The 22,116-nt window shown below is 44.0% G+C and overlaps 3 non-coding genes and 2 pseudogenes across 3 annotated transcripts; all 5 read left to right on the top strand.

Annotated features, from left to right (window-relative positions):
- The first annotated feature begins 1,117 nt into the window (after positions 1–1,117).
- Positions 1,118–1,191, top strand: trnat-agu (transfer RNA threonine (anticodon AGU)). The gene has a single exon. It is a non-coding gene; the product is annotated as a tRNA-Thr (tRNA).
- Positions 1,192–12,713: 11,522 nt separating this feature from the next.
- On the top strand, positions 12,714–12,890 carry LOC142370630 (U2 spliceosomal RNA; annotated as a pseudogene).
- Positions 12,891–13,254: 364 nt separating this feature from the next.
- On the top strand, positions 13,255–13,373 carry LOC142375688 (5S ribosomal RNA). The gene has a single exon (XR_012769022.1). It is a non-coding gene; the product is annotated as a 5S ribosomal RNA (ribosomal RNA).
- A 611-nt stretch (positions 13,374–13,984) lies between these two features.
- Positions 13,985–14,097, top strand: LOC142374155 (U5 spliceosomal RNA). Its single transcript, XR_012768654.1, has one exon. It is a non-coding gene; the product is annotated as a U5 spliceosomal RNA (small nuclear RNA).
- Positions 14,098–20,770: 6,673 nt separating this feature from the next.
- Positions 20,771–20,896, top strand: LOC142366607 (U1 spliceosomal RNA; annotated as a pseudogene).
- The last annotated feature ends 1,220 nt before the right edge of the window (positions 20,897–22,116 follow it).

Here is a 22,116-nt window from a genome sequence, read left to right as displayed (position 1 = left end):
CTACTTGAATTTAAACCCTCGATGGAGAATGTGGAGCATGTTAAACAAAAGCTATTGCATCCTAAAGTCCTAGTCTAAAAACAAAAGTACACCCCTTCGGGTAAGTAAAATTCTTGCGCCTTGTGCAAACCTCTGTGCCAGTGAGGATGCTCGGAAGATCCTAGAATCATGAACTGATCCCGGCCATTTAGCCTCAATGTTAGAAATGAAATAACCTCCATCACAGATCATCTGTATGCACGGAGGATAGGAGTGAATGATGAGGTACTTGTTTTCACAGCACATAAATGTAACATTGCTCAGCATTACTCAAAGGGGTTGATGTGGTGTTTTTCAAAACGAGACATCCAGTTGTCTATGGACAATTATCCCCAATACCCCCATTTTTCTGAGTCTGGTCCTGGGTGGGTGTAGGTCAGGTTTTTGTGAAATGTGGGACCGAGATGTAATAAGGTATCAATTAGTTTTAATGCATTCCATGTTCTTTTTCATTTAATTTCATGTTAACTACTTGTGTTTCTTTAGTTGCACTGACTGATTGATATTGATTTTCCGAGACAGTGAAAGTGGTGACATGATAACCGCAATTTTTTTTGTTTTATTTTTTATACTAGACATGAGTTGCGGGAGCGCGGAATTGTACTAGGTGAAAGTTTTTTTCCGGGAGTCTGTTTCAGCCGGTCAGACAGGATTTGAGACACAGCTAAGCTAAGCTTGAACATTAGCCTGCCAAGGAGAAGGCAAGTTCAGCGGCATAAATTACCATGGTTACTCAGTGGGCATTCAAATAAGCCACGTTGGTGGAGCGGAACTCTCTCTTAGATTAGCCAGAACTATCGAGAAAAGCCAGGCTTTCCGCTAATCCAGCTTCATGAAACCCCCCCTCTGGACTTCCAAAACAGTCTGTACTTCATCTCATGGCTTTAAATATTCTTGAGGTACAGAAGATTGAACTGAGACTTAATCCACTGTTTTCACATATGGAGATAATTTGAATAACATCAAGCCCTGTTTTATGCAGAGATCACAGGAATTTCGGAAATAAATCACAAAAACCACTTCCTGAGGTGGATCCAGTTCCTGCTCTTTATTCTTTCATCAGTTTTATGAACCATGTGGCGCTGTGGCTTAGTTGGTCAAAGTGCCTGTCTAGTAAACAGGAGATCCTGGGTTCAAATCCCAGCAGTGCCTTAAGATGTTATTATATTCATCAACATAGTACCATAACTGTTAACAGCAGTACTTCAGGGGTGCTGGACTTCCAAAACAGTCTGTACTTGGAGGCACTTCATCTAATGGCTTTAGTTATTCTTGAGGTACAGAAGATTGAACTGGGACTAAATTCAATGTTTTCACATATGGAGATAATTTGAATAACATCAAGCTCTGTTTTATGCGGAGATCACATGAATTTCAGAAATAAATCACAAAAAACACTTTGTTTCTTTTTGGCTCGTTGGTCTAGGGGTTTGATTCTCGCTTCGGGTGCAAGAGTTCCTGGGTTCAAATCCCGGATGAGCCCTCCTACTTTAAGAAACCTATACAGAAAGGTAATACTTTCTGCTGACATGGGAGACTCGCTTTAACTGGAAACACTTAAGATATTTATATTACATTTACATTATATTACAACAACAGATATTTATATATAAATATAAATGTATGTTTATCCGTGAAGTGACAACTGTGCACATTTTTGTGAAAGTTTTAAAGTTAAGCAGTTATAGAAGTTTGTTGAAATTTTGTTAATAGTACAAAAAAAATTTGTGTCTTACAATAAAATCAAGTGACAGGTTTAGGATTATTACAACCTCCATCTTTAAAAATGTTTTTCACCTGAAATCCTGTCAATTTTAGCCCTGTTATATGTGTAACCTGGACATCTTGTAGCTGTTATTTAAGAGTCGTAACCTTTAATTTTATCACAATAACATGGTGTGTTAGACTTAAATGTTATAAAATGTAATCTCAGCAATAGACATTATTAAAACTTTAATCAGAGTTCCCCAAAATGACTAATACGGTGCATGATTCTATCATAAGTTCAATGGATACAGTCAAATTTGCATGAGCTATATACTGACCGAGGGATCGGACCTGTCCTGCATAATGTTAATCTCCCCCTTTTGTGTAAATGGCAGAGCAGAGCCTTCCGTTATCAGGCCCCTCTCTGTGGAACCAGCTGCCAGTTTGGCTTCAGGAAGCAGACACCCTCTCTACTTTTAAGATCAGGCTTAAAACTTTCCTTTCTGATGAAGCTTATAGTTAGGGATGGCTCAGCTGAGCCTGAAACATCCCATAGTTCTGCTGCTATAGGCCCAGCCTGCTGGGGGAGCTCCCATGATGCACCTCTCCTCTCCATGTACATGTGCCATCATTGTTGTCATTAACTTGTTCCTCTCTCTCAGCAGGTGTCCCTGGCCTGGTGTTGCGCTGCTTGTTGTCCCCTCTTTTCTGTCCTCTCAGCCCCAGCTGCTCCAGGCAGATGGCCGCCCTTCCTGGTTCTGGTTCTGATGGAGCTTTCTTCCTGTTAAAACTCAGTTTTTTGTTCCCACAGTTCTGTGCATGCTCGGGATTGAACAGAAGTTACGGTGCATTTTGTAGGATTCCTTAGCTAAGCTACTTCTTTTAATTGTGTCTGTGTTAATAAAACTGAACTGAAATGACAAATAAATGAACATGTACATCCGTACTGTTATATGTTACGTTAAAACAGAGTACTGAAATATATCTTTATTGAATAGATTAATAAATCTGAAGTCTGATTCTGTCCAGGGTTTCTTCAGGGTGTTCTCCCTCTGTCACCATCTCACATCTGAAATTCCTGTCAGTAGTATTTCAGAGCTGAGCCTTGGTTGGGAGAGTTTTTATCTTCACTTCATCTTCACAGACTATATTACCACAGCAATACAACTGAGCCAAATGCTGGATTTAAATTCATTTTTATTATATTTTCAAAGAAACGTCATTAATAAAAATAGAACATAAAACATTATTAACTATGTGTAAACTATATACATATATATGAAATTTATTCTGCCAGAGGGCAGGGTCTTTCCACTGCCTCAATGTTAATGATTTTTTTCCCAATATATTTTATATTTAGAAAGACTTTACCCTTTTCAAGGGCTCCCACAAGTCCTGGGAAATATAAAACACTTCGGTGCTGGACATGAGGAGCTCCAGCACTCCCCTTGTGCTGCTCTCCATCACGCCCATCACCTCCACTCCAGCTGCCTCATCAGTCACAATCAGCACCTGCCAAAACAAACAGCACTTATGTCCCATAATACCTTGCAGCTAGATATTAAACCCCTTTCTTACTCCTTGTTTATTTCTTTAATCTCTTTCTCAATTGTGTCAGATCATTTGCCATTTTATGTCTGTATAATATACACTAGATTGCCAAAAGTATTCACTCACTCATCCAGATAATTAAATTCAGGTGTTCCCATCACTTCCATGGCCACAGGTGTAGAAATTCAAGCCCCTCGGCATGCAGACTGTTTCTACAAGCATCTGTGAAAGAATGGCTCGCTCTCAGGAGCTCAGTGGATTCCAGCGTGGTGCCATGATAGGATGCCACCTGTGCAACAAGTCCAGTGGAGACATTTCCTCGCTACTAAATGTCCCACAGTCAGCCGTCAGTGGTGTTAGAACAAAGTGGAAGCGACTGGGAACGCCAGCAGCTCAGCCACCAAGTGGTCGGCCACGTAAAATGACAGAGCGGGTTTGGAGGTCTGTAGCAATTGACTCTGCAGAAGGTTGGCGACCTTTCTGCAGAGTCCATTGCTGCAGACCTCCAAACTTCATGTGGCCTTTTACATGTTTAAACCATAGAGAAAACAACTCCTTGTATGTGCCTACTGACTTGGCAAATAAAGCTCATTCTGATTCTGATTAGAATGTGTTTTTAGATTAGATGAATTAGAATGCTTTTTACTTCTACATTGCTGTAGGGTGTTGTGTGCAGGAAGTCCCCTCCTGCATCCATGTTGGACTTTAAGTGGGTAATCCTGCACTGGCTGCCGAGGTCCAGCTCCTGGACTGCAGCTTCCCGCCACAGCGTGAGGGAGGCAGAAGCTTTATCCTGTACAGAACACAGTATGAGATGTCAGAACTATAAAGGCACCAGAGATTACTCTGTAATGTGCAGCCTACAAGTGACCACAGTAAACATATAAACAACCAGCGCCACAGAAAGAGACAGTTAGCACACTCCCATAGACTACTAAGGTACTCACAGAATATGAAAGTTATCTTATTTTATCTTCCCTTATCTAGAAACTACAGAGGTTGTCCCTCCTCTCCAATCCTTCCGTTCTCTGGTCTTACCTGCTGCAGCTTCACCTCACGCAGCGGGACCTCCTCTCTCCCACTGCGGACCTTTTTCACAGCTGAGAGCTAAATAAGAACAAGTTCAATCACTTAGTGATCTAATTAGACCTAAACATGTCATTGCAACAGCTTTTCTGTAATAAAACATTTCAAATACTGGTAGGCATTACTTTGTCTACCTAAAATGTTTGTATCTCTGAATTACAATTAAGCACGGTCATTTATCTGAGTGTATTAGTGTGTTCTTCTGATGAAGACAAATCAACATACCTGAACAACTTTGCCCTCCAGTGTGAGGAGGCCCTTTGTCCCCTTCACATTCTTTATAGTTGTGTGTAGGGACGGGGGAAAGAGGGGGGCTTTCCTGCAAAGGGGTCCATCCTGCAACCTTGCAGCACCAACCCCGCTCCATGCTGTCAGAGGTGGAGAAGATCATTAGGCTTTCCCTGGCCCTGCCCATATCTGTCACAGCATCTGAGCGCTCTTTCTCAGCCTGAAAACCTGGCTGCGCAGCACCATGACGCAGGAGAGACTAACACATTTGGCCATTATGAACACTCACAGTGACCTTATGGATAAATTGGCTTAAACAATTTATCAAGAACACATCTTCAATTTGGAACTTCATACCGAATTTAATTTTCTCTAAATTAGGAGGCCTAAATTTCTTTTTACTTTGTAATTATAATGTTGAAAAAATACCCTCAAAACTATCCTACTTTCATAAACAGATGCTTCTTTCTTGGTCATTGATCTGCAAACATAATTTTCCCCCACATAGATACTACATATGGAACAATATTGGTATGAAGTTCCAAATTTAAAATGGGTTCTTGATAAATTGTTGCCAATTTATTTTGAAAATAGTAATACCACCTCAAACCAACTGGGTTATGTGTCGCACACGGAGCAAGACACCTGAGCTCAGCCACTCTGCTGGGAAATAATATGGGCACGGAGCACAAAAAGAGCGAGATGAGGAGGTAACTGGGCTATATAGTCCATCCCACCTGCAGTCAATGGCTATTTACCCTTATTGCGGTGTGCAATTAGGGCCGTCATGACTCATAGGATGCGAAAGCATCTATGCTACTACACCAGCCTTCACCATTTCCCCAAGGAAAGACAGCGCCAGTGCATTATGAACCTCATTTATCCTCCTCTCTGCATCAAACACATTCATGCTGCCTTAACTGAAAACCGTCATTTCCACGTTGCAAATTTGAAAGTCAGGCCAAAATGCCATCGCTGTCAATTTGGGGAAAACGGAAAACTCATGCTACAACATTTCAAATGTGAGACTTTCAAAGTAATTAGGCTTTGGAACTTTTCAAAGGTTTTAAGATAATCACAGGACTATGGTGGGAAACCGCCCAAACTCGCCTTAACCATGGCCTGAACAGGCTAACGTTATGCCTGTTTGGTTTGTTAGCTAGCTAACTAATGCTAACGTTAGCTAGTGAACGCTAACAGTCAGAGCAGTAATTAAAACATATTAACAAACATACTTGCTTGATAACTTACCTTATTTATTCTTCTTCAAAAGAATTAAAAAAACTGGACTCAGCAGGCTGCCCTCAGTGCCCCGGCCTGTGTGCTGGACTGCTGCGTTGCTGACATAGACCTAATATACTTTGCTGAGCGGGAGAGACTGAATGTCGCATGCATGCACACTTCTTCTTCTTTGAATGCGCAGTGGGAGTGAGACTGTGTTGCTACTTATTGTTGAATGAGCTTCACTCTAAATAAAGTCATCTTCACTGTAAACACTAAGTTTTTTGCATTTTTCACCATGCAACTAACTTTTACTTCATAAAAATCAGTCATAAGTGCATATGGTAATTAACCTAGTAAAGTTAACGAATGTATGTATGTCAGGGCAGCTATTGGACTTTACAGTGAAGATGTATTGTATATAGATAATCCATGAGCCTAGTCAAGCGGTGAATTTGTAAAGCAATGAGATTGCTGAGATTTTCTCATGAGAATGAGAAAAAAGTGATCAGAGCTTCATCCTCTGTGGCTGGTTGACTGTTAGAGCTTCCAGCTGCCTCTACTCCCACACCTCAAAAAACAAATGTCCCTCACAGGGTAGACATCTCAGGTGATGTTCTGACTGGGTTGGTTTATATAATCTATGTGTATTACTGTTTGTGTTCTACCACCCAGGTATAGACAATAATGATCCCTCAGCTACTATTTATAACACTCTCATGCTCTCTCCTTCACAGTGACGGTGCTGCTGTCAACACAAATAATTATTAACTTCCGTCACAGAAATGGATGTTAATGACATGATTTTTATCCACAAGGACAATTCTTTCCAATTCTTCAAAACAATACAGTTATATTTACTTCTGCGCCCTGCATGTCTTTTGTTGAAAAATCTGACGATCACCCTGTGACACACACACACACACACACACACACACACAGACACGAGGAAGTTAACCAGCTTCGGCTACTGCTGATTGGTTGGCAGACACCTCTGTTTCTATTGGCTCTCAGTCTCCATGTTTCTGATCCTGGACCTGCTGAGATGTCCCAGGCCATTGTTGGCTTTGATCCTCATACATTTAACTTTGTCCTGAGCGGGCGGGAGTGCAAAGTTGTACCATCTGAAACGGCTGAAGAGTGCTCACTGCAGCGGGTGGGCGGAGGTGCAAAGTGACGCTTTGTAGGCAAAAAAAGAGCACCGCCATAAGTGCGCATTGTGCCAGGAAGGGCGCTCGGACGTGAAACAGTGGAGGGTTATCGCTTCTCGGCCTTTTGGCTAAGACTGCGATCGCCTCCTTTGGGTGGACTATTTTATGCCTTTTCGGCATTAAATTTTCTCGCTTTGGAGGTTCTTTTTTGTGTTCGATCAAAGTATTCCAAGTCTTTTGTAGTTGGAGTTCTTTGTATTTAAATTTTCCTTTATTACCCCCTTTTTTCAGGTTTTTGTTTTTTGAACGAGTTTCAGCTGAAACAGGGTCGGTGTCGGTGTTCCGTTTTTTTAGAGGAAGGTAAGTATCCCTTTTAGTACCTTTTTATCCACTTTTTACTCCTTATTGGGTTTTTAGTGTGATATTTATTATTGTTCTTTTAAGCATTTTATTTAAAAACTGTTTGTGGTGCCTCCATCATGTCGGCTAACTATGCTGGCATGAGGAGGCACCACAGCGCTAGATTTTTATTTAAAGAAAAAGAAGGAAAGCTTATAGAGATGTCCAGATTGGACTTCTCTCGGAAGCTAATTCAAAACATATTGAACTTCAAGCCAGACGATTTGAATTGCATCCTGTCATTGCCTTTTAACAAAGGTTTCGATGTAAGTTTTCGCACTGCAGCTTTGCTGCAGGAGTTTTGGACAAGATTTGAAAATGTGCAAGCCCAGTTTTCTGCTTTTACTGTTGAGAAACTTACTGACAATACTCTGAAGACAGTAATTGTCAGAATGTTCAATGAAATGGTGAACGCAGAAGATATCTGTATATGGTTGGGAAGATTCTGCACTGTTAAAGGCCAGGCAATGAAGGTGAGGGATGTTGACGGCATCTGGAACTGCGCCTGGAGGGTCCCCATCCAACAATGGCAAGACCCCCAGGGCTTCCAGGGCCTGAAACATCTCCCATCAATGATTGTCTTGGGAGAAAACAGAGGCTACATCCACTACCAGGGACAGCCCAAACTCTGCTGCAAATGTGGGGAGCACGGGCACCTGGTGGAGGCCTGTACGAGGGTGTTTTGTGGCAAATGTAGAGGAATCGGTCACACCTTCGAAGAGTGTACGAATGGCAGAAAGTGCAATCTCTGTGGAGAATCAAACCACCTCTTCAGAGATTGCCCAAAATCCTTTGCCAACAAATTGAAATCCAGAAAAACGCGGGAAGGAAATGGAGGGCAGACCGAGGCAGTTAACGAGCTACTTGAAACAGCTGGGCTGGAAAATTCAAACTTCCCGCCAAAATCCCTGAATGGTGGACAGCAGTCAGGTGAGGCCGAGGAGGGGGAGGGGCCTGCTACACCCCCACCAATGGAGAGTTCTGGAGAGGAGGAGGAGGAGGTGGTGCAGGCAGAAGGCGGAGCTAGTTCAGAATGTGAAGAAGTCCAATCACAGGATGATAGCGAGGATGCCTCCCTCACAGATGCCCAGCAAACAAAGAGGCTTGCATCAGAATTGTCCTCTGATTCTCCTATAGTCTCAGAGAAGAGGGGAAGAGCTGGGACTACCTCAGACAGTTCATCTGTGGAGGAGCCCAGAGTCTTCCCCTCCAATTCACCAAATGAGGTCTCTTTTTTAAATGTAGTTCTGCAATCAACCCCTAGAGACTCAAAGTTTAACAAAACCTTGCAACAGAGGCCAACCCCCAGAGTCCGACCGGGGAATAGAGCTCAACACCCTCGCCTCTCATCTGTAGAAGTGAAGGAAGAGCTCCATTCACAAGAAATTACATAACTGCTTTTAAGACATTTTAAATGTTTTAACCCTCATTTAGTCTTTTAAGATGTCATACCTGTTGTTTTTAACCATACTCATGACACTCACTCTCTCAACTATTAATGTGAGAAGTGTAAAGTCGAAAGTTAGAGCTCAGAGTGTTTTATCCTTTCTTAGTTCTTTTAAGTCAGATGTTCTTTTAATACAGGAATGCGGCCTACCGTTTTTAAAGCACTACAGACAGTGGGAGGAGATGTGGCCACAGACATCATTGTGGAGTGGATCCAACCAAAACAAAAATGATGGAGTGGCCATTTTGATCAAAAACCCTCAGGTTCTGGTGAAGGGCAGCACTGTGGTGAGAGACGGACGGGCACTTTTAGCACATTTGACTTTTATGGGACAAGATTTTAACCTCTTAAATATTTATGGCTTTAACGAAAAAAATGACCGGTATGACCTTTTAGAAGACCTGCAGTCCCACATGCTAGGTAGGGCACCACTAGTTTTAGGGGGTGATTTTAACTGTATTTTAAGCAGGAGTGACAGAAAAAGAGCAGGGGAATTTTTTAAAGTTGACAAAACATCGGTTTTATTACAGGGCATATGCAAGGATTTTAAACTTCAGGACTGTTTTAAAACCATGCATCCCAGAGAGGAGGGCTTCACCTGGTTCAGTGGTGATGGCACCAGAGCCTCTCGTATAGACTACCTTTTTACACGTGACTGCCCACCAACCGATGCTAGATTGACCCCCGTTTTCTTTTCCGATCACCTAATGCTTTCCTGCACCCTATCACTCTCTTCGGGTGTGACTTCCGGAAGTGGTCTGTGGAAACTAAACTGCTCCTTTTTAAAAGAAGACGAAATAGTTAGTCAGTACCGGGAGCAGTACCACGAGTGGCAGACCCTTCAAGACTTTTACGATACACGTGCACACTGGTGGGAAATGGTGAAGGAAAAGACCCAGACTTTCTTTAGACAGGCAGGTAGGAGAAAAAACAATAGGGAAAACAGACGCATGATGGGACTGCAGAAGCGACTACAGCGCTATTTTAAATTAAACCAACAAGGGATGGATTTTAATGATGAAATTAAACAAGTGAAAACAGAGATGTCGATTTTAGCAGATATTAAAAGTAAGGGTGCCATTTTAAGAAGCAGGGAACGAGAAATAGAGGAAGGAGAGAAGTGCACAAGGTATTTTTTTAAGAAAATTGTGAATAAAGGGGGGGCCATTTTAAAGCTAACAAAAGAGAACGGGTGCACAGTTGATTCAATGGAAGAAATTAAACAAGCTGTTGAACAATTTTATCGTGAATTGTACGAACAAAAACCTGTTGAAATGGACACCATGACAGAAGTTTTAAATTTCATAGAAAAAACAGTAAAAGACAGTGTGCTTTTAACCCAAGATTTTACAATTTCAGAGTTAAATAAATGTTTTACAAATTTTAAGAAAGGGAAGTCCCCAGGACAAGATGGACTTCCCTTGGAATTTTATTTGACCTTTTGGGATATTTTAGCACCTGACTTGTTTACTGTTTTTATGGAATTTGAGCAACTTGACCGACTTCCTGACAGTTTTAGAGCAGGGATAGTGACTCTTCTTCACAAAAAAAAAGACAAGACTGACTTGAAGAATTGGAGACCGATTACACTTTTAAACTTTGACTGTAAACTTTTTAGTAAACTTTTAGCCTCACGTATGTCCTTGTTTTTAGAAGACCTGATTCACCCGGATCAAGCCTGTGCCATCCCGGGGAGGAAGATAACCGACAGCCTCGTACTGATCCAAGACACCATCTGTTATGCGAGAGACAGAAACATTCGGCTAGCAGTCCTAAATTTAGACTTTGAGAAAGCCTTTGATCGGGTCTCGCACCAGTACCTTTTCCAGGTACTGCCAAAAATGGGGTTCCCAGAAAGGTTTATAGCTTGGGTGGGTCTGCTGTACCGGGGCATTACCAGCAAATTCCTTTTTAACGGGCATCTGACAAAAGCAGTAAACATCCACTGCGGTGTCCGTCAGGGTTGTCCGTTATCTGCCCTCCTCTACATCATCTGTGTGGAACCACTGGCACAGAGCTTGAGAAGGGACCACCGAATCAATGGGGTGAGAGTCCCGGGGAGCGGGGGACTATCGACAAAGTGTGTTTTATATATGGACGACGTGAACATTTTATGTACAGACCTATTATCTATCAATAGGACTCTGGACTTGACCGACTGGTATGGACGGGCCTCTGGGGCAAAGCTAAACAGAAACAAGACCCAAGCCCAATTTTATGGGCCATGGACAGCGACTGAGACTGCAGGACTCCCCGTGACTATAACCCAGACAAAACAGAAAATACTGGGGATTAATTTTGACAAGGAAGGGGGAGGGACATCAAACTGGTCAGACGTGGTAGGGAAAGTAAAGCAAAGACTAGGATACTGGGGACTTAGAGGACTGACCATTGAAGGAAAGGTTTTAATCATCAAAGCCGTGATTTTACCTTTGCTTTTACTAAACAGTTCTGTTTTTATCCCACCTAGAAAAGTGCTTTTAGACCTGGACCGAGCCATTTTTTATTTTCTGTGGGGCTCCAAGTGGGAAAGATTGAGGAGAGATGTAATGAAGAAACAAAAAGAGAAAGGAGGAAAAGGAGTGCCTGATTTTTATTTGTTTTTAGGAAGCAGATACACTACACTGCACATCCTACAGGCCACAGACCCATCCGGAAACCCCAAAACTAAAGCAATGACACGATTCTGGATGGGTTCTTACCTCAGAAGACTGAAGATTTTACCCACCGACCTAAAAGTGCCTGTGTCTTTTAGCCTGCCACCATCCTATGCTTTTATCCAGACGTTCTTAAAGCATTTTAACTTGGAGGCAGAGGAGTTGCATGTTTTAACAAACCACCGCTCTTTGATTTCTGTTGTGCAGGAGCGGGAACCAGTGAGTCCAGTGCGTGGGCTCGTGTTCGGCGAGCCCTCAACAGTTTGGTGCAACGTCAACCATTCCGCTTTCCCAAACAGACTTCGGGACCTGTCGTGGATGGTGGCTCATGAGATCCTGCCAGTCAGGTCCGTTATGCACTCCCGGGGCATGTCAGCGATCTCAACCTGCCCGCGACCTGGTTGTGGCGCGCCTGAGTCGGTGAGGCACCTGCTCTGGGAGTGCAGCGCTGCTGCAGACCAGTGGGCAACAGCCGGCTCCTTGCAATTCCCCTACTTGCCAGCAAGGGAGGTCCTCACAGCACAACTCGTGCTCTATGGGGTGAGCCAAACAAAAATGAAAAAGAAGGACTTTGCTAAGCAGTGGCTCACCCTAGCCGCCATCAAAGACGCCATGTGGACCTACTGGAACTTGCTGGTGAGGAAGCGCATGCAGATCCCCCCCGTGGCTGTGATCCGGATGGCCGCAGCGGCGGCTCAAGCGGCCGGAGCTGCAGGCGGCGGGCCTAGGACACATCCACAAAGAAGAATCGCCTCTGTGCCCATTCGGATGAAGGAGCCGGAGCTACACACAAAAAGGTCAAAGCAGCGACGGCCTGGCTCTCCGGGTGAGGCAGGTGGGAAGGAGCAACAGGGTGGGGATCTCCTCTGAGCACCACGACAGGATCCCGAGAGACCTACTGTTTGGGGGAGCGAAATGAGTTTCCCTGGGTAGGGACTCACTGCGCTCCTGCACAAAAAATGGACTTGGAAGAGAGCATTTTAACTAATGCACTCCTTTTTAAAGACACTCAATACAAACTGCTACTCGCATGAGAACTACTTCACATGTAACTTTTACCTTAGACAACATTGACCTTATCTGTAATATCCCATGAAAAATTTGTTTTATTGTTGTTGTTTTAAATGTGGTTATACAGATTACACTTATTTATTGATGTTTTTATTCATAGGTAAAACATATGTCTTAAATATGAAGTTTTTATGAAAATGTGATGTATTAGTGTCAATAAATTTTTTCAAAAGAAAAAAATCTGTTCTTATCAGTTTAATATCTGATACGTCCTTTATATGAGGACTACGTATTAAATGGATTTTTAGGCACAGGGGTTGAAAAAGGGGCTTGCTCCGTTCACTCCACGCATCGACCCGGTACTGCAGTGCCGCCGGGAACAGTGCACTCTTCCCAACTCTTGTGAAATAACAAAACCAGCGGTACATGGTGGTAGTTCCAGGGAGCCGTTGTATTCTGACTTCTAAAATGGAACTATAATCTTTAGAAAAGACGCAGTTTATGAGCATGTCGTGGGATTGAGCTTCCCTGGTTTCTCTGTATGACCATGAACACCAAACTACACACAGAGAACAGAGGAGCTTGACAGACACACACTAAGTTATCTGAGAGTCCCATTTTCAGCTGCAGAGAAAAAACACATCAGGGAAGTCGACGTGCAGGCTCAACATCAGCCTCTCAAGCCAACTCTCTGGTAAAATAGGGGAAACGTATGGTTCCAGCACCTATGTAACACATATTTGTCACAGGGACTGTGGCTTACGGCCACACCGCCCTGAACACGCCCGATCTCGTCCGAACTCGGAAGCCAAGCAGGGTCGGGCCTGGTTAGTACTTGGACGGGAGACCGCTTGGGAATACCAGGTGCTGTAAGCATTTTTCTCTCTTCTCTTCTCTCTGCATGTCTTTTGTTGAAACATCTGTTGATCACCCTGTGATCCATCTTGCTGATCCTGGATCTGCTAAGATGTCCCAGGTCATGGTTACCTTTGATCCTCATACATTTAACTTTGTCCTGACAAAGGAGCAGTTCCAAAAAGTCAAACAGGGACTGCCTTTGCATTTGACGCAGTCAAACTGCATGCGCCTGGAGAAGCCAAAAGGCTTACAGCACCTGGTATTCCCAGGCGGTCTCCCCATCCAAGTACTAACCAGGTCCGACTCTGCTTAGCTTCTGAGATAAAACTCTGGCTTTTAGTCTGCGAAAAAAGAGAGTGAAAGTGAACTCCACTTTGAGATGGCTCTGGGATTGGGCCGACTGGGAGAATTGCTTGAAAAAAACCTCTACACCCAATGAGCGGTCAGAACAAAGCCTCAACACCCCTAGTCTTTTGCACAGAGTAAAAGACAAAGCAGCCATTGAATAGGGCCCGATTGTTCCTACCTGGTCGGCCGAGGAGCCAGCGTCTCAACCAAGCAAAGCTCACCGTGGGGAAGGTGGCTATGCCAACTAGCCTGATGCACCGCTCCCGCAGTGTCAAATACTCGTACTCTGGTTTCTCTTCATAACGTACAAGTCTTTTGCCTTTTACTAAAGACTTCCGTGGAGGGCAACATTAATGAGTTTTTTCTATCTTTGGAAGGCTTTACCTTTGCGGGTGAAGCCCATTCTGTCTGTGCAAAGGAAATCTTCTTGCTGTGCCAAGTGACTTCTCGGAGTAGAGTCACCTTATTTGTTGAGACCGTGCCCATGTTCAAAGCTGGAGCGCTAAATTGTTGTTTGAATGGTGCTCAGTGGAGCGGGCGGGAGTGCAAAGTTGTACCATCTGAAACGGCTGAAGAGTGCTCACTGCAGCGGGTGGGCGGAGGTGCAAAGTGACGCTTTGTAGGCAAATAAAGAGCACCGCCACAAGTGCGCATTGTGCCAGGAAGGGCGCTCGGACGTGAAACAGTGGAGGGTTATCGCTTCTCGGCCTTTTGGCTAAGACTGCGATCGCCTCCTTTGGGTGGACTATTTTATGCCTTTTCGGCATTAAATTTTCTCGCTTTGGAGGTTCCTTTTTGTGTTCGATCAAAGTATTCCAAGTCTTTTGTAGTTGGAGTTCTTTGTATTTAAATTTTCCTTTATTACCCCCTTTTTTCAGGTTTTTGTTTTTTGAACGAGTTTCAGCTGAAACAGGGGCGGTGTCGGTGTTCCGTTTTTTTAGAGGAAGGTAAGTATCCCTTTTAGTACCTTTTTATCCACTTTTTACTCCTTATTGGGTTTTTAGTGTGATATTTATTATTGTTCTTTTAAGCATTTTATTTAAAAACTGTTTGTGGTGCCTCCATCATGTCGGCTAACAATGCTGGCATGAGGAGGCACCACAGCGCTAGATTTTTATTTAAAGAAAAAGAAGGAAAGCTTATAGAGATGTCCAGATTGGACTTCTCTCGGAAGCTAATTCAAAACATATTGAACTTCAAGCCAGACGATTTGAATTGCATCCTGTCATTGCCTTTTAACAAAGGTTTCGATGTAAGTTTTCGCACTGCAGCTTTGCTGCAGGAGTTTTGGACAAGATTTGAAAATGTGCAAGCCCAGTTTTCTGCGTTTACTGTTGAGAAACTTACTGACAATACTCTGAAGACAGTAATTGTCAGAATGTTCAATGAAATGGTGAACGCAGAAGATATCTGTATATGGTTGGGAAGATTCTGCACTGTTAAAGGCCAGGCAATGAAGGTGACGGATGTTGACGGCATCTGGAACTGCGCCTGGAGGGTCCCCATCCAACAATGGCAAGACCCCCAGGGCTTCCAGGGCCTGAAACATCTCCCATCAATGATTGTCTTGGGAGAAAACAGAGGCTACATCCACTACCAGGGACAGCCCAAACTCTGCCGCAAATGTGGGGAGCACGGGCACCTGGTGGAGGCCTGCACGAAGGTGTTTTGTGGCAAATGTAGAGGAATCGGTCACACCTTCGAAGAGTGTACGAATGGCAGAAAGTGCAATCTCTGTGGAGAATCAAACCACCTCTTCAGAGATTGCCCAAAATCCTTTGCCAACAAATTGAAATCCAAAAAAACGCAGGAAGGAAATGGAGGGCAGACAGAGGCAGTTGCTACTTGAAACAGCTGGGCTGGAAAATTCAAACTTCCCGCCAAAATCCCTGAATGGTGGACAGCAGTCGGGTGAGGCAGAGGAGGGGGAGGGGCCTGCTACACCCCCACCAATGGAGAGTTCTGGAGAGGAGGAGGAGGAGGTGGTGCAGGCAGAAGGCGGAGCTAGTTCAGAATGTGAAGAAGTCCATCACAGGATGATAGCGAGGATGCCTCCCTCCCAGATGCCCAGCAAACAAAGAGGCTTGCATCAGAATTGTCCTCTGATTCTCCTATAGTCTCAGAGAAGAGGGGAAGAGCTGGGACTACCTCAGACAGTTCATCTGTGGAGGAGCCCAGAGTCTTCCCCTCCAATTCACCAAATGAGGTCTCTTTTTTAAATGTAGTTCTGCAATCAACCCCTAGAGTCTCAAAGTTTAACAAAACCTTGCAACAGAGGCCAACCCCCAGAGTCCGACCGGGGAATAGAGCTCAACACCCTCGCCTCTCACCTGTAAAAGTGAAGGAAGAGCTCCATTCACAAGAAATTACATAACTGCTTTTAAGACATTTGAAATGTTTTAACCCTCATTTAGTCTTTTAAGATGTCATACCTGTTGTTTTTAACCATACTCATAACACTCACTCTCTCAACTATTAATGTGAGAAGTGTAAAGTCGAAAGTTAGAGCCCAGAGTGTTTTATCCTTTCTTAGTTCTTTTAAGTCAGATGTTCTTTTAATACAGGAATGCGGCCTACCGTTTTTAAAGCACTACAGACAGTGGGAGGAGATGTGGCCACAGACATCATTGTGGAGTGGATCCAACCAAAACAAAAATGATGGAGTGGCCATTTTAATCAAAAACCCTCAGGTTCTGGTGAAGGGCAGCACTGTGGTGAGAGACGGACGGGCACTTTTAGCACATTTGACTTTTATGGGACAAGATTTTAACCTCTTAAATATTTATGGCTTTAACGAAAAAAATGACCAGTATGACCTTTTAGAAGACCTGCAGTCCCACATGCTAGGTAGGGCACCACTCGTTTTAGGGGGTGATTTTAACTGTATTTTAAGCAGGAGTGACAGAAAAAGAGCAGGGGAATTTTTTAAAGTTGACAAAACATCGGTTTTATTACAGGGCATATGCAAGGATTTTAAACTTCAGGACTGTTTTAAAACCATGCATCCCAGAGAGGAGGGCTTCACCTGGTTCAGTGGTGATGGCACCAGAGCCTCTCATATAGATTACCTTTTTACACGGGACTGCCCACCAACCGATGCTAGATTGACCCCTGTTTTCTTTTCCGATCACCTGATGCTTTCCTGCACCCTATCACTCTCTTCGGGTGTGACTTCCAGAAGTGGTCTGTGGAAACTAAACTGCTCCCTTCTAAAAGAAGATGAAATAGTTAGTCAGTACCGGGAGCAGTACCACGAGTGGCAGACCCTTCAAGACTTTTACGATACACGTGCACACTGGTGGGAAATGGTGAAGGAAAAGACCCAGACTTTCTTTAGACAGGCAGGTAGGAGAAAAAAGAATAGGGAAAACAGACGCATGATGGGACTGCAGAAGCGACTACAGCGCTATTTTAAATTAAACCAACAAGGGATGGATTTTAATGATGAAATTAAACAAGTGAAAACAGAGATGTCGATTTTAGCAGATATTAAAAGTAAGGGTGTCATTTTAAGAAGCAGGGAACGAGAAATAGAGGAAGGAGAGAAGTGCACAAGGTATTTTTTTAAGAAAATTGTGAATAAAGGGGGGGCCATTTTAAAGCTAACAAAAGAGAACGGGTGCACAGTTGATTCAATGGAAGAAATTAAACAAGCTGTTGAACAATTTTATCGTGAACTGTACGAACAAAAACCTGTTGAAATGGACACCATGACAGAAGTTTTAAATTTCATAGAAAAAACAGTAAAAGACAGTGTGCTTTTAACCCAAGATTTTACAATTTCAGAGTTAAATAAATGTTTTACAAATTTTAAGAAAGGGAAGTCCCCAGGACAAGATGGACTTCCCGTAGAATTTTATTTGACCTTTTGGGATATTTTAGCACCTGACTTGTTTACTGTTTTTATGGAATTTGAGCAACTTGAGCGACTTCCTGACAGTTTTAGAGCAGGGATAGTGACTCTTCTTCACAAAAAAAAAGACAAGACTGACTTGAAGAATTGGAGACCGATTACACTTTTAAACTTTGACTGTAAACTTTTTAGTAAACTTTTAGCCTCACGTATGTCCTTGTTTTTAGAAGACCTGATTCACCCGGATCAAGCCTGTGCCATCCCGGGGAGGAAGATAACCGACAGCCTCGTACTGATCCGAGACACCATCTGTTATGCGAGAGACAGAAACATTCGGCTAGCAGTCCCAAATTTAGACTTTGAGAAAGCCTTTGATCGGGTCTCGCACCAGTACCTTTTCCAGGTACTGCCAAAAATGGGGTTCCCAGAAAGGTTTATAACTTGGGTGGGTCTGCTGTACCGGGGCATTACCAGCAAATTCCTTGTTAACGGGCATCTGACAAAAGCAGTAAACATCCACTGCGGTGTCCGTCAGGGTTGTCCGTTATCTGCCCTCCTCTACATCATCTGTGTGGAACCACTGGCACAGAGCTTGAGAAGGGACCACCGAATCAATGGGGTGAGAGTCCCGGGGAGCGGGGGACTATCGACAAAGTGTGTTTTATATATGGACGATGTGAACATTTTATGCACCGACCTATTATCTATTAATAGGACTCTGGATTTGACTGACTGGTTTGGACGGGCCTCTGGGGCAAAACCAGTGTTCGAACTACGGGGGGACTCGGGGGATCCGAGACCCCCTGAAACTGACACGAGACCCCCCCGAAAACATGATTTGGGAAATGTTGGGGGGTCTCTAAAATATTGGCAAAATGTGATTTCCCCTGATGAGTTATGATTGCAGACGCGATGCGTGTGTAGAGGTGTGGAGCCTGTGTGCGTAATTGGAGTCAAGCGCAAGCAAGCAAGCAAGCAAGCAACGCCCCCCCCCCCGCCAGAGAAAAAATGACCCCCCGAAAATCTCGGAATAGTTCGAACACTGGGCAAAACTAAACAGAAACAAGACCCGAGCCCAATTTTATGGGCCATGGACAGCGACTGAGACAACAGGACTCCCCGTGACTATAACCCAGACCAATCAGAAAATACTGGGGATTATGTTTGACAGGGAAGGGGGAGGGTCATCAAACTGGCCAGACGTGGTAGAGAAAGTCAAGCAAAGACTAGGATACTGGGGACTTAGAGGACTGACCGTTGAAGGAAAGGTTTTAATCATCAAAGCCGTGATTTTACCTTTTCTTTTACTAATGACACGACCTGGCTCAAAAGCCTTATCAAAAAGGAGGAAGCACACGGTTTGTAAGTTATAAGGAAATCAAATTTATTTAAACAATTTGAACTTAAGCTACGAATTCAACAAAAGTAAAACAATGGGATGTGGCAATCAGTCATCAGTAGTGTAGTGGTGTTATGGAGCATAAATGTGCGGCAAAGGTGTTGTATGGTGCGAAACATATCAAAAGGATAAACCAAACAAACCCAAAACACACTGCTGTTCTCACAAACCCAGCCAGGATCCAAAAGGGAAGAATTAACAAAATAAGGCGGCTTAAATCCACTCCCACAGACGGCCAGGTGTACGAGCTGCCGCAATCACTGCTGCACACTCCAATCAGCTTCCTGGTCTCAGGGAGGAGACAAAGAAAGAGGGAGGAGAGAGACATGCCCAGCACAAGCCCCAGGGGCTGTGACACTGATCAGTTCTGTTTTAATCCCACCTAGGAAAGTGCTTTTAGACCTGGACCGAGCCATTTTTTATTTTCTGTGGGGCTCCAAGTGGGATAGACTGAGGAGAGATGTAATGAAGAAACAAACAGAGAAAGGAGGAAAGGGAGTGCCTGATTTTTATTTGTTTTTAGGAAGCAGATACACTACACTGCACATCCTACAGGCCACAGACCCATTCGGAAACCCCAAAACTAAAGCAATGACACGATTCTGGATGGGTTCTTACCTCAGAAGACTGAAGATTTTACCCACCGACCTAAAAGTGCCTGTGTCTTTTAGCCTGCCACCATCCTATGCTTTTATCCAGACGTTCTAAAAGCATTTTAACTTGGAGGCAGAGGAGTTGCATGTTTTAACAAACCACCGCTCTTTGATTTCTGTTGTGCAGGAGCGGGAACCAGTGAGTCCAGTGCGTGGGCTCGCGTTTGGCGAGCACTAAACAGTTTGGTGCAACGTCAACCATTCCGCTCTTCCAAACAAACTCCGGGACCTGTCATGGATGGTGGCTCATGAGATCCTGCCAGTCAGGTCCGTTATGCACTCCCGGGGCATGTCAGCGATCTAAACCTGCCCGCGACCTGGTTGTGGCGCGCCTGAGTCGGTGAGGCACCTGCTCTGGGATCTTAGAGATTAGTGATGGGATTTTCGGGTCTTTTTCCAGATGCGGCTCTAATGGCTCGACTTACTGTGGAGAGCCGGCTCTTTCGGCTCCACAACGGCTCCCCATATATCCCCGTCTAGCACTGGCAGAAGCAGAGAAAAACGCGCAAGGAGAGGGAGAGTGAGAGTGAGGGGGAGGGAGATGGGAGAGACAGCGAGGCACCGGTCCGAAGGACAAAACAAATGACGTGGGAAAAAAACTGTCGGCTCTGTGGCACTGACAGGGAGGCGGAGAGACAGCGAGATACTGAAAGAAAAAAAAACGTCTCCCAAATAGGATCCCAAAATGGCTCCCATTATGGAGCTGGTTCCTGTCGTTCACTTCAAAGAGCCGGCTCTTAGAGCCGGATCGTTCGCGACCGACACATCACTATTAGAGATGGCAGCAAAAAGATGGAAAAAAAGAGCACATGTGAACAATGAAGTGGATGTTTAGCAAGTTTTGCTGAATACGGCAGCATGTCTGCACTGGAGATATTAAGCCGTGAGGGTTTGCCTCAACTAAGAATTTTCCTAGTGTGGGTGGGTGTGGCTCTAGAGATGGGGAGAGTGGAAAAGCTAAATCAATTTGTGCTCCAAGTTCCTTGGTTGTTGAAACAAGAACTGATCAGAAAGATGAAGAAAAGCCGGACTGTTTTAATCTGCAAGCTTTTCAGATTCAGGTTAGCTGCTGGCATGACACTGCAGACAGTTGAATTTGCTGCACCGTCCGGCCGAGTGAGGCACCTGGAAAAGAGGTGTCAGCCTCTGACAGTTCCAACTCATACTTACCTGGCAGGGGAGATACCATGATCAAGAAGGTGGTTCACCCAGGACGAGGCTCAGCCATTGCACACCGGCTGTGCTGACCCTTGCGAATGGCGATGTGCTGAATAGGAGTGCAATTGACCCTGCGAGCCATTGGCTTAGAGTCCATGTAGGTGCAATTAAGAATTCTGATGTCACTGACCTCAAGAGTAATTTGCATATGCCTTCCCCCAGGTCTTGTGGACCAGGAAGGACCAGGAAGGACCAGGATATTACAGCACAAATGGCACACAATTTTATAGTTGCACCAAGCATAAGCCCCCTGCATCCATTTGCGCACTAAAGTCCCCTCCTGGCATGCTTTTGCATGGTTTTGTCATGTCAATCAACAGAATAAAGTGTTAAATGCATTCATTGTCATACTTTTGCTATATCTCAAGTGTGTGTATGAACAAAAAGCTATTCAAAATTCATGCCATGTATTTTTTTTTGCTCCCTTTCTTTCAATAAAGTATTGTTGATTATCACTTACTCCTATGCCTCTTATGCTACTTCCCTAGAAGCCATTTATTTATATGGCCCTTATTTCTGATAACGAGGCTCTGTTATTGTTGAATCAATTGACAGACACTCCACGACTCATTGTGACTGTAGCACTGACCATTTTTATTCAGTACCACAGCAAACAGCATCCAAGGGCAATGTTGACACCAGAGGGTGCAGTGCCGAGGAACAACAAAAGGTGCTGCGTTAAAGGGCACTCAGAGAGGGCACAGAGGACCATGAATTGCATGGCATTGTGGAGCAATACAAAATGTAATGGCACAGTTTACAGAGCATCACAGAAGTGCAACTTTAAAGGGCACTTTAAGACCAGAACAGAGAGAACAACCCCACATAAAGTGAATGAAACAGGGCAACAGTGCAGAGAACAACCCCACATGAAGTAAATGAAATAGGGCAACAGTGCAGAGAACAACCCCACATTAAGTGAATGAAATAGGGCAACAGTGCAGAGAACAACCCCACATAAAGTAAATGAAACAGGGCAACAGTGCAGAGAACAACCCCACATAAAGTAAATGAAACAGGGCAACAGTGCAGAAAACAACCCCACATAAAGTAAATGAAACAGGGCAACAGTGCAGAGAACAACCCCACATGAAGTAAATGAAACAGGGCAACAGTGCAGAGAACAACCCCACATGAAGTAAATGAAACAGGGCAACAGTGCAGAGAACAACCCCACATAAAGTGAATGAAATAGGGCAACAGTGCAGAGAACAACCCCACATTAAGTGAATGAAACAGGGCAACAGTGCAGAGAACAACCCCACATAAAGTAAATGAAACAGGGCAACA

Source organism: Odontesthes bonariensis, chromosome 2 (assembly GCF_027942865.1).
Source record: "Odontesthes bonariensis isolate fOdoBon6 chromosome 2, fOdoBon6.hap1, whole genome shotgun sequence".
NCBI lineage: Eukaryota > Metazoa > Chordata > Actinopteri > Atheriniformes > Atherinopsidae > Odontesthes > Odontesthes bonariensis.
Note: the sequence above shows the minus strand (reverse complement) of the source record. Positions and strands in the feature narration are given on the sequence as shown.